The following is a 10,534-nucleotide window of genomic DNA, read 5'->3' as shown; positions in this document are numbered from 1 at the left end:
TAATAAAAATTTCTTTTTGTATGAATGGTTCTAACACGACCTCTTGATAGATTTATATTACAAGATATGAGGTTGATTTGATTCATTTTTGGACAAGTGTAAGTTTATAGTCCTTGAAAAGGATGAAATTTAATTCTGCTCTTCAAAGTAGTAATCTCTTTTTGGATCAACATCTTCTGTGTTTTTTTATGAGCATAGGGTCTTGGGTATTCCTTCTATCCGACATTAGTTTTTGTTTATTTGTTATGATACATGAAGGTAATGATTTCAAATTTCTGGGGCACTGAGCAATATGTTAGTATGACTGTACTGGAACATCTGCATCTTTTTGGGGTGTCTTGGTCTTAAGTTTTTTATATATTTCTTACAAATCTACCTTCTTAGGAGTTAAACCTCGAAGGTTTCCCCTATATCTCCATTTATTTTCCGAGAAAATCTTTCTCTTAAATTATATACATATTCCTCTTTAATCTTCCTTCTAAACTTAAACGTTGCACTATTCTCCTATATCTGAATTTTATGTGCTGGGAATTTCTATCCATCTTGTAAGGGAAAAAATAAATTTCTCAACGAGTGGCAAATAAAATGCAGCAATTTTAATATTTAAGAGAATTTTAAAAAGTGTTTCCTTGATTAATTATGCAATCTGTCAATGTGTTAATTTCAGGAAGTGTGGTGTCTAAAAAGGATGTGGCTGAAACCATTCAAAGGTTTAACATACAAGTCAATAATTTGAAGCATATGACCTGTGTTGACAACTCTATATGTACTTCTTATGAAATTTTAATTTAAAGTAAGGATTCTAGGATAATTAAGTAGTTAAGATGAAAACAAGAGTATTCAAATCTAATATGATTTTATTATCTTTATTCTATAAGATTTATGTAGTTAAGATAATGATCATTTTATTTTAGTCCAATTTGATTCTCTTTTTTCTTTTACTTATTTATATTTTGTAATTAGGATCATTAGTATTTATTCTAGCCATCTTTGCCTATAAGACACATATTTCTGACCAATCAAGCATAATAGATATCACTTTCTTCTAAATTGCATGGTTTGTTCTTCTCCGGATGAAGTTGCAGGGGTGAATAAAAAGCAACAGTTGTTGTTAAGACAATGCTTTATGAAATAAGAAAACAGTCCCCTTATATATGTTATCTTGTTCCCAACATTGGAGGCATCAATGTGTTGTATGAGCTTTGGAAGCAGAGCAGGCATGATGGTTTTCATTGAAACAAAAAGTTTGGCCACATCGCTTCTGTCATCCTGATGGTCCAAACCATGAGGGAGAGTCACCATCTTTACCAGTGCCTCCTCCTTGTTAACATTGTTATTCATCTTGCAATTCACCAAATTAACATTGTTATTGATCTTTGATGGGTATGTCTGTTGAGCAGAAGCTGAATCTTGGTATAAATGGCACTTTAGAATAGCTGTAGGAGCATACACCATTAGCATGTTTGAACCATTATATTGATCCCTTCAAAACAACCAATAAAAAAAGGTTGGTTCAAGAAAAATAAAGACAAGAGGAAGAAAATAAAGAAAAGGGATTTGGAGAGGGAGAGTAATACCTGGTGGAGGGTAAGCATAAACTTCACTGAAACACCAAAAATTAGAAATAGAAAATGAGAAGAGAGAATTATGAAAAAATATATCATTTTCCTGGTCAGCTCATGAGTGCTAAAATTATGTTAAATTAAGATTTTTTTAAAATAATCACTAACGATGTGGTATTATGGACAGAGTATGTTGATTTGAGAAGAGGAACCTCTGACCTCTCTCTCGTTCTCAGCCACCAACACCTGTTTTTTTGTTATTCTTTTTTGCTTCCTTTAAATATTTATAAATGTATCTTATATTATTTATGTCCAAGTCCAACAGATAAGCCTCCCTCTTCTTTCTTACACACACTGCGCACCTTTTCTCTTCTCTGTTGCTTCGTTTTTGTCAACAAATACTTACACATTACAAACCAATCTCTGTCATGTCAGTGCTCTCACTTCTCTTTTTTCTCTGTTTCATATTTTACCAATTAGCTTCATAATAATGGATGTTCAATGTATTAATTGATGTTCAATATATTCCTGATAATTGATTGCATCTTTGAGATGCACATTATGCATGTTTGTATGTGCTTGAAAACTTATAGGCAGGTCTGTTTGTAATTGGAATTTGATATACAGGTTTGGATTGCACAAGAAATGCCATTTCGTGAAAGCTGCTCTGCAATTTACCGAAGGCTTTTGCCCTTCGGTAATTACCGAAGGCTTTTGGCCCTCGGTAATTACCGAAGGGCGAAAGCCCTCGGTAATTGTTAGCGACAAGGGATTTACCGAAGGATTTTTGGCCGTCGATAAGCCTTCGGTAAACACCCATTATCGACGGCCTGTGGCTTTTACCGAGGGCTTTTGGCCTTCGGTAATGCCCTACTTTTTTGTAGTGAGAGAAAAATAAGCAAACATGGCGTTTAAGACCAACGCATGTACCACTCATTTTACATGTAACTACGTTAATGCCACTAGAACTATCCTATTACTGAATCAAACCTCAAACCAGATTGATTATTCACACCACACATCACTTTTCTATTATACACATACATAATGAAGAAAGAATTGAATATCTACTTCCAAGAACATAACAAAAACACTAAAAACATGTAAATAATGAAGGTTCTTTATCATAAATATAGACAAGGTATATTTTAATTTTAATTTTTATGATAATATCATTGTATATAAAAAGCATTTATCACATAAACTAAAGTATATTTTTATGATAATTTCCTAAAGCATTTTCTTAACATCATCAATGTAACCATAAATTAAAACAAAATTTTCCTTGTCATTTCATCGTAAGATAGTGGACACCATCTTGTATCACTTATGCTCCAATCAATAAAAATGAACCACGAAAAATATACATCAGTTCTATATATAAGATCATAAGAATAAAGCATGGGCCATAATAACTTACATTTAGTGTGCCCTTTCAAGGTAGAGAGTGTGAAGATACTGACGTAATAAGCAAGTGCACTGACTACCTACAATGAACAATAATGAAAAAGGAAATTAGAGTTAAGGTTGACAACACAATAAGTACCATGAGATTCCTCAAGTATAATTAACCAAAAGTTCCTCACAAGCATATTTCTTGTCAGATATGTATATTTTTGTAGGTTCATTAGGAAACTTATTACTTATTTTAATCATATTACATTGAAATCTCTTATAAAGTACATAAACTTTTGTTAATTGTTAAAAGGTATGAAAGTTTGCACGTGATCATTAATAAGAAAACAAATTCCGAATAAAAATATCTTAGGATATTGGAGATTAATTTATTCAATTAGTTAGTTCTTATCTGTCTGATTATATAAATATGTAACAAATTTCTTATCAATAAACTATATTAATTTAATTTTCATTAAAAAAGAAAACACAGAAAAGTATAAGAACCAGAAATGATAAAACAAAAACAGAATCTTTCTAAACACATAAAATTCAAACTCTAATTTTTTTTCCTTTAAACTTGAAGATATATAAAAATTATGAAACGAAGTTAGAATATTGAGAGAGAAAAAAAATGAAGATGGTAAACATTTGGGTGCAACAGAGGAAAGAAGATGAGGGTGAAAATGGGGTTATTTGGTATATTAGGTGTAATTTAGGTGAGTCTAAGTGAGTGGAAATGAGAGTGAGTGTTTGTAAATGAGCTATGGTTTGCTTACCAAATTTCTACTAAACAGCAATGCAAGACTAATTAATGCACATCTTTTTTTGGGTGGTAAAATGCAAATGTGGTTTACTCATTTAACAATTCAGAGTGCAATATGTATGCCAGTCCATCTACCTATCTCTCCATCCATTGTAAGAACCAAATACTACTTACTTCAACCATGATCTAATTGTTTGGCCCCTACCATAGACATTAAAGTTTGAAAAGCATGCATTTTTAGAAAATGGTGGAAAAGAGAAACACCCCAAACCCAAAAACTGTATCACCCTTTTAATCCATCACAAGGAGTTGTTGCACCTACATGGTAACATAGGGTAACTGCTGTCTGTTAAATTCCATGTCTAAGGAGACAACATTAGGTAACTTAATAAAAGTATATATAATGTAATTGATATGTATAATGACTTAATAAAAGTACCTGTACATTCTATGATAATCTAACCAACCAAATAAAATACTAGACTCATACACTTAACACTTAAACACCTCACTACTATCATATATCAACAAACTTCTACTACCTAAGTTATAAAAATAAATATCTATCATAATATTTTGGGACTTTTAAAGCAAGCCTAACAACACACAGAGTCCATACCATGTCAAAGTTTAAATCGAAATTGGCCATACACCTACCTAATGAAAGCATTCCTTCAGTTATATTCCAGCCACCAACTACACAACTAAAATCCCCATTTCATGATACATATGTAGGTCTATTAATACTTAATGATTCACAATGCATTATCATCAATTACCACAGTAATTCGGCCATTCATAAAACATCAAAACTTATGTGACTAAACAACATATAAGTGAGGGTGGTGGTGAATGAAGAGAACAAAATGTTGTGTTATATCTGATTAATTAAAGACTAAATATATGAGAGGGAAGTGGAATTGAGCGTTTGAAGGTACATATATATGAATTACTTAGGTAGATGATATAAGGGGTTTTAAGGATAGTACTTAATAATTCTCTTTTTGTGACTCTTGGCTGAAAGGGACTTGTTTTCATATGAAGTACATACAAGAGAAACGAGAATGGAGAAAACCACTACTTTAACAAGGAAAATATTTGCTTGAATAAAGTAAATTAAGAAGTATTTGTTTGATTCTAGATAAGGGGACGAAAAATGGGTGTCGAAGAAGGAGACTACTATTAATTAAACTTATAAGGTGCTTGTGTACGTGAACATAACATATACACATGACAACTTTTTAAGAAATGCTTTGATTGTAGACTAGGATCCTCTTTTATGATTGTCAACAAATTATTTCTTTTGTTGATTTCCTTTTCTTTCTCATTCACTTAATCATATATGTATGTTCGACTTTCCTAGGTTGAAAAGATTTTTGAGGGTCACCATGACCTTGTTTGTGATTTCACTCTATTTTTGCCAGATGCGTAAGGGGAAGAACTACATTCATATTTATGACAAGCAAAGAGGTTGTTGTATTGGTCAATAGATCAAAGACTTAAACAACTCTGTTAAATTGTGAAACTGTCTTTTTGAATAAGCTTGCAAAGATATGAAAACTCGACAGCAAAATCTCATATTAAAGGTCTTGACAACCAATAACATGCAACACTTCCCCTAAAACAATCATTTTCTAATCAGTTTTACAGGCTTATAATTATCAAGCAAGGTCACACATGTGCAGTAAGAAAAAGTAATGTTTCCTTAAATTTGGACAACATATAATAACGAGTATATAAAGTTCACCCCAAGTATCTTCACGAGCTAATATGCAACTCATAACAAAAAGATAAACTACATCATTATCACAGGAACATAATTTAATCACAGGAACAAAATTTAACATTATTATCATCAGCCCCTAATCAACACAACTTTCCCTTTTTATCACTATCAACTAGAATAGATAGCACAATCTATACAATTTTGTCGGGTCTTACAAAAGGATAAACAAAGATTCAAATGTTCAAAGCAAAATCAGAACCAAAGAACTAAAATAATCAGCGGCCCACAACATTCATAATACTGACAATCACAGAATTAACTAACCTGGTACTTTAGACAGAAGAATACGGCAGAAGAAGAGGACTTAATGTTCGAAGCCCAACAACGCACCAACCCTACACCGTGCTTAACTCACCAACAATCCACGAACCATGAACCCTCCACGACCCACCAAGCTATCCTCTTGAAGGAACCCTAATACCAATAATAGAGACGCTCTACGTTTGCAAATTGGGAACCCTAAATTGAAGAAGGAGATCGTTCAAACCCAAACGAAGCGCAACCAATGGAAGTTCTGTGAATGGTTGGGTGAATAAAGGAGAGGGTGTCCGTGATTGAAAGACGAGCCTAGAACGCTAATCACCTCAAGCTCCTGTTCTCTGGTTCGAAGCACCGAAATAGGGTTTTCTATTTCGAAGAATGAAAGTTGTGGGAGAGAAACTCAAGCTTTAGGGATTAAATATCGAGAAACTTATAGACGATCGCATATCCCTCGGTAACTAAATTTGTCATGGAATTACCGAGGGCCCAAGTGCCCTCGGTAATATTCCACCAACAATTTTCACTTTTTCTTGTAGTGAGAAATTCATCTTTTTTGGTGTGGAAGATCAAATAAAGTTGCAACCACAGAGCATACTGAAAATATCATATCAAATCATAATAAGCTTTGATATCACTTTGATAGGAAAATGTGTCACTAAAAACACCAATGTCTTTACCTTCGAGAATTACCCTACTAATGGAGAAATAAGGCAAAAGCAATCAATACAAGAATATAATGTGGAAACAAAAAGGTCAGAGAAAAACGAAAATTGTTATCTAATGATAACTAGAGAATAACACTATGTGAAAAATTTTACAACATATAGACAAACTCTTGGATGAGTCAATGACTCCTCATGAGGCTGGAGAGACTCTTCTTAGGAGAATCACCAAAAGCATAACTAAAAGGAGACCTCTCTCTCATCTTCTTTGAGTTTATTTACCATTTCTCTTTATGATTGTTTATAACTTGGTGTGTTTACTTAGTAGGTTTGCTAATGACACCTCCTCTTTTGGAAGTTGTCACTTCCTAGAATAATGAAATGATTAGCCCAACTAAGTGTACTCACCCCACCCTTCTTTTGCTAAAAAGACACTCTTGAAGTGAAAAATATAGCATCTTAGAAAAAGGAGACCACATAGAGGGCTACACGTGCTTGAAAAGAGGGAAAATAACCTTTTTAAAGATTGGATGGGGCCCACAAAAGATTTAGGGTTGCACATGTATAAGGAGAGAGAAAAACAATTTTGAAAAACACCTTTGAATATTAGATTGATCCCACATAGATTTGGAGAGTATTTGATTTCTTTAGTTTCTTGAATGTTAATTTTCTTTGTAATTATTAGGAGACCGCTCACTTGGTTTACTTAAGAGAGAATTATTATGTTTTTGTAGACCTCAACCCCTATCGCTGCCGCTACAGCTAGCCCTCTCTAGTCCTCCAGGTCGTCTCTGATCACAAGAAGATCTTCTGGGATGTCTACATCAAGGCCCCTGGCGGCACCGACGATGCCACTCACTTCCGCGGCAGCCTCCTCTACTCTTTCTCTACGACTGGTGCTTCCCTCTGCTGCCCTTTCTCCTCATCCCGTTCTCCCCCAGCGCGATGGACACCCCCGCGCAGAACCTGTTTGATGGAATGCTCATGAAGGGAAGGTCCATGGTAGTGGAGTCCATTAGGGGAGGTGGAAGATACTGCCTCGGTTATGAAGGAACCGAGACGTAAAGTCCTGAAAAAGAAACCAAAAGCACTATTGCTTCGGTTACCATTGAACTGAGGCAAAATCCTACTCCTTTTTGCCTCGGTTGTGAACTGAGGCATAAAAGGGTAGACTTTTTGCCTCGCCTGTATATGCCTTAGTTCCGGAACCGCTGTCTATGGGAGAAAATAACCGTTGTTGTTTCCCTTGACTGCACTAGTGAATTGATGATGTCCTTTGTGGTTCACACTGATATTGAATGTATAACATTACAATGACATCCATTAATGTGAACTTCAACTATAATATCATTCCAATGGTTCTCAACCTCGAAGACCAGAATGTGTCCTTCCTTCAAACCATATTGGGTGCAAAATTTCTTCCATCATTTTCCAAACTTTATTGAATTCCTAGTCTCTGAAACTAAAACTTGCACATGATGTCATCCTTATAACCAAGGATCATAACCTCTGTGAACCCTTTGTTCCTGATTAAATTCCCAAATGTACTTTGCAAGTCCTATGCAAGAAGTAATATGAAGTCAATGACATTGTGATGTTAAAATTTTTTTGACAATTAATGGGCAAAATTAAAACTATTGTAGACGTACCAAATGACTTCTTGACATTGTGATTTAGGCAATTTGACAACAAACAACGACGTCTCAGGATCTGTAGTAGAACGATAAATGAAAGATTCCCTACTCTTACGGGAGCAAGGACCAAAATAAGTTATTATTTGGAAATTGTTGTCACCCAAATATTGGAAGGTTATGTGGGCATCATCAAGTCTTTCAGGGTATATGTTTTTCATTGCACACAATCCATTCGTTATTCTAGGATTGAAAGTGATCACATGTGTGTGACCATTGTTGTCCACCAACGACCACGTAGATCCTAATTCATTTTCAAAAGCAGCAGCAATTCAACATACCCAAAATCCTGCAGAAGTACGCAGCAAAATTAAAATAACATACATGGAAAAAAAATTTATATGACAACAACATGCTTACCAAATTTGTTAGGTGGATGGTCCCAAACTTCCACAAAATTGTTGACGGTCCTGCACTGGATGATGCAGCCATGATTTGAAAAACCAAAAAATATATATGTAGATATTTTTGGTTGATATGTTTCCCTTTGTTCATTCAAGAGATACCTGCATGACAAATATATACACAATTAAGAGGTTTGTTGAACAGTCCCAACACTTTTCAATACATCACATTTACTTACATTCTTATGACCTTCTTCTTTAATGCAATCCATCACTGTCCAAAGAAATGTAATACAAAACCTAAGTCCAAATAACCCAAATACTACCACAAATAAAAAAAATCAAACTTTCAACCAATAAAGCACATGCAGGACGAAATGTTCAACAAAAACTTCAAACAACATTCAACTTTACCATGACAAACAACAAAATAATAATACAAAACCTAATTGCCCAAAAAATAAAAATAAAAATTAAACCCATCGAACAAAAGCTACCCATTAGCGACGAAAAAACCCTTCAAAACCTGACCTCCAATGACCTTTTCTAGGTTCGTAAGCACGTAACGACAAACGACGGTTGCGATGAACGGCGTGCCTCCGACCAACTCCGAACTCCCTCAATGGCGACGACGGTGGTTGTGGGTGAGTGTGACGGAGGAGGAAGACGAAAATGCTTCTGGACGAGAGTGAAAAGGATTCTAAGTGAGATGACTACCTTTCTCTTTTTTTTGAAAACCACCAGATGGGACCCACGAAACCAAAAACCATCTACTTCATTCAATTTTCACCTCATTTTCTCTTTTATTAAAAAATTTCACCCGGTCCAATGACAGTGTAACACGTGTCTGGTGTCAAAAGTTTGTCATTTTTAGATCTCAAGGTATCATTATCCATAAAAAAATATCAAATATGAAGTGAGAACATTAAATAGTTATGTTTAAGGTTTTTTTTTTCATAAATAAGAAAACGTAACAAAGAGTGAAAAGTAAAAAAAAAAGAGAAGTAAATCAAGAGAAAAAAAGAAGAAGAAAATATCTTAATAAATATTTTTATTCTTTATTATATTTAATTTTATGTTTTATTATTTATTAATATGAATCAATATATTTTATAAAAAAATAAAAATTTACCTAATTTAATTCACATAAATTCTCAATATATATATATATAATTTTAAAGTTTCACATAAATTCTCAATAAATATATATAATTTTAAAGTTTAGAAAGACCACAAAATCTTCTAGCCTGCGAGAAGATCCGCCCTCGGCTAAAAATACCTTGATATGGTTATGCTTTTTCTATATCTTTTCATCTTAACCAATTTGTCAACCTCACTGTTTGCTTTCTCTCTTCAAGTCTATCATTGTATTGTATAATACAGCAATCCTCCAATAATAATAATAATAAAATTCATTGAATCTAAACTAAGGGGAAACATGGTATTGATGGTTATTATTTGTAAAACTATACCTATTATTGAATCGATAAAAAGTACTAATTAAAACCAAATGGTTCAACTTTGAATTTTAGACTAATGTTAGTAAAAAAACTTCTTGTTAAAAATGTAATATCATAACTTATAGTATTAAAAACTGAAATAAAGTATTATTTTGGAGATTCTTAACGTTTAAATCTAAATAAAATATATCATTAAATTTTAGTTTTAAATGGTAATGCAATATCTATTAATATTAACAAAAAAATTACGTCTAGAATAAATAATAATAAATTAAAAAATAGAAAGAACACCAAAAAGGGGACCTAGTTTTTTAGGGTTAGAATATAGATTTGAAAGATTATGGGTTTGTGGCCCATCTTAGATATTTCATACTGGTTTGGGTTCCCATTATGGGAATGAGCCGAGAGTGGAACATGATAAAGCAAAGGCCCAACTCATGAGTGGAACATGATAAACTTTAACCAACCTCATTCCCACAACGCTTTTTCTACATATTCAAACACAAGTACAGTCTCTATAAATATTCAAACTTTAACAAATTTTTTTACACAGATTATAAACAGCCATAAATATTTTATTAATTAAAATTATTTTATTCTCCCAGAA

The 10,534-nt window shown here is 33.3% G+C and overlaps 1 long non-coding RNA gene across 5 annotated transcripts; it reads right to left on the bottom strand.

Annotated features, from left to right (window-relative positions):
• Positions 1–996: 996 nt before the first annotated feature.
• LOC108323778 (uncharacterized) lies at positions 997–9,205 on the bottom strand. 5 transcript variants are annotated; one of them, XR_008249945.1, is made up of 8 exons: positions 8,965–9,205; positions 8,707–8,741; positions 8,484–8,629; positions 8,082–8,412; positions 5,774–7,990; positions 2,983–3,049; positions 1,578–1,603; positions 997–1,483 (listed from the first exon to the last, which is right to left on the bottom strand). It is a non-coding gene; the product is annotated as an uncharacterized LOC108323778 (long non-coding RNA). The 5 variants fall into 5 exon arrangements; XR_008249946.1 differs by having other exon boundaries at positions 8,707–8,767; positions 8,999–9,205; XR_001831725.2 differs by having other exon boundaries at positions 8,999–9,205.
• Between the last annotated feature and the right edge of the window lie 1,329 nt (positions 9,206–10,534).

The sequence above is a fragment of the Vigna angularis genome, chromosome 1 (genome assembly GCF_016808095.1).
Source record: "Vigna angularis cultivar LongXiaoDou No.4 chromosome 1, ASM1680809v1, whole genome shotgun sequence".
NCBI classification, from domain to species: Eukaryota; Viridiplantae; Streptophyta; class Magnoliopsida; order Fabales; family Fabaceae; genus Vigna; species Vigna angularis.
The sequence above is the reverse complement of the archived record's forward strand: the minus strand, read 5'-3'. Positions and strand labels throughout refer to the sequence as shown.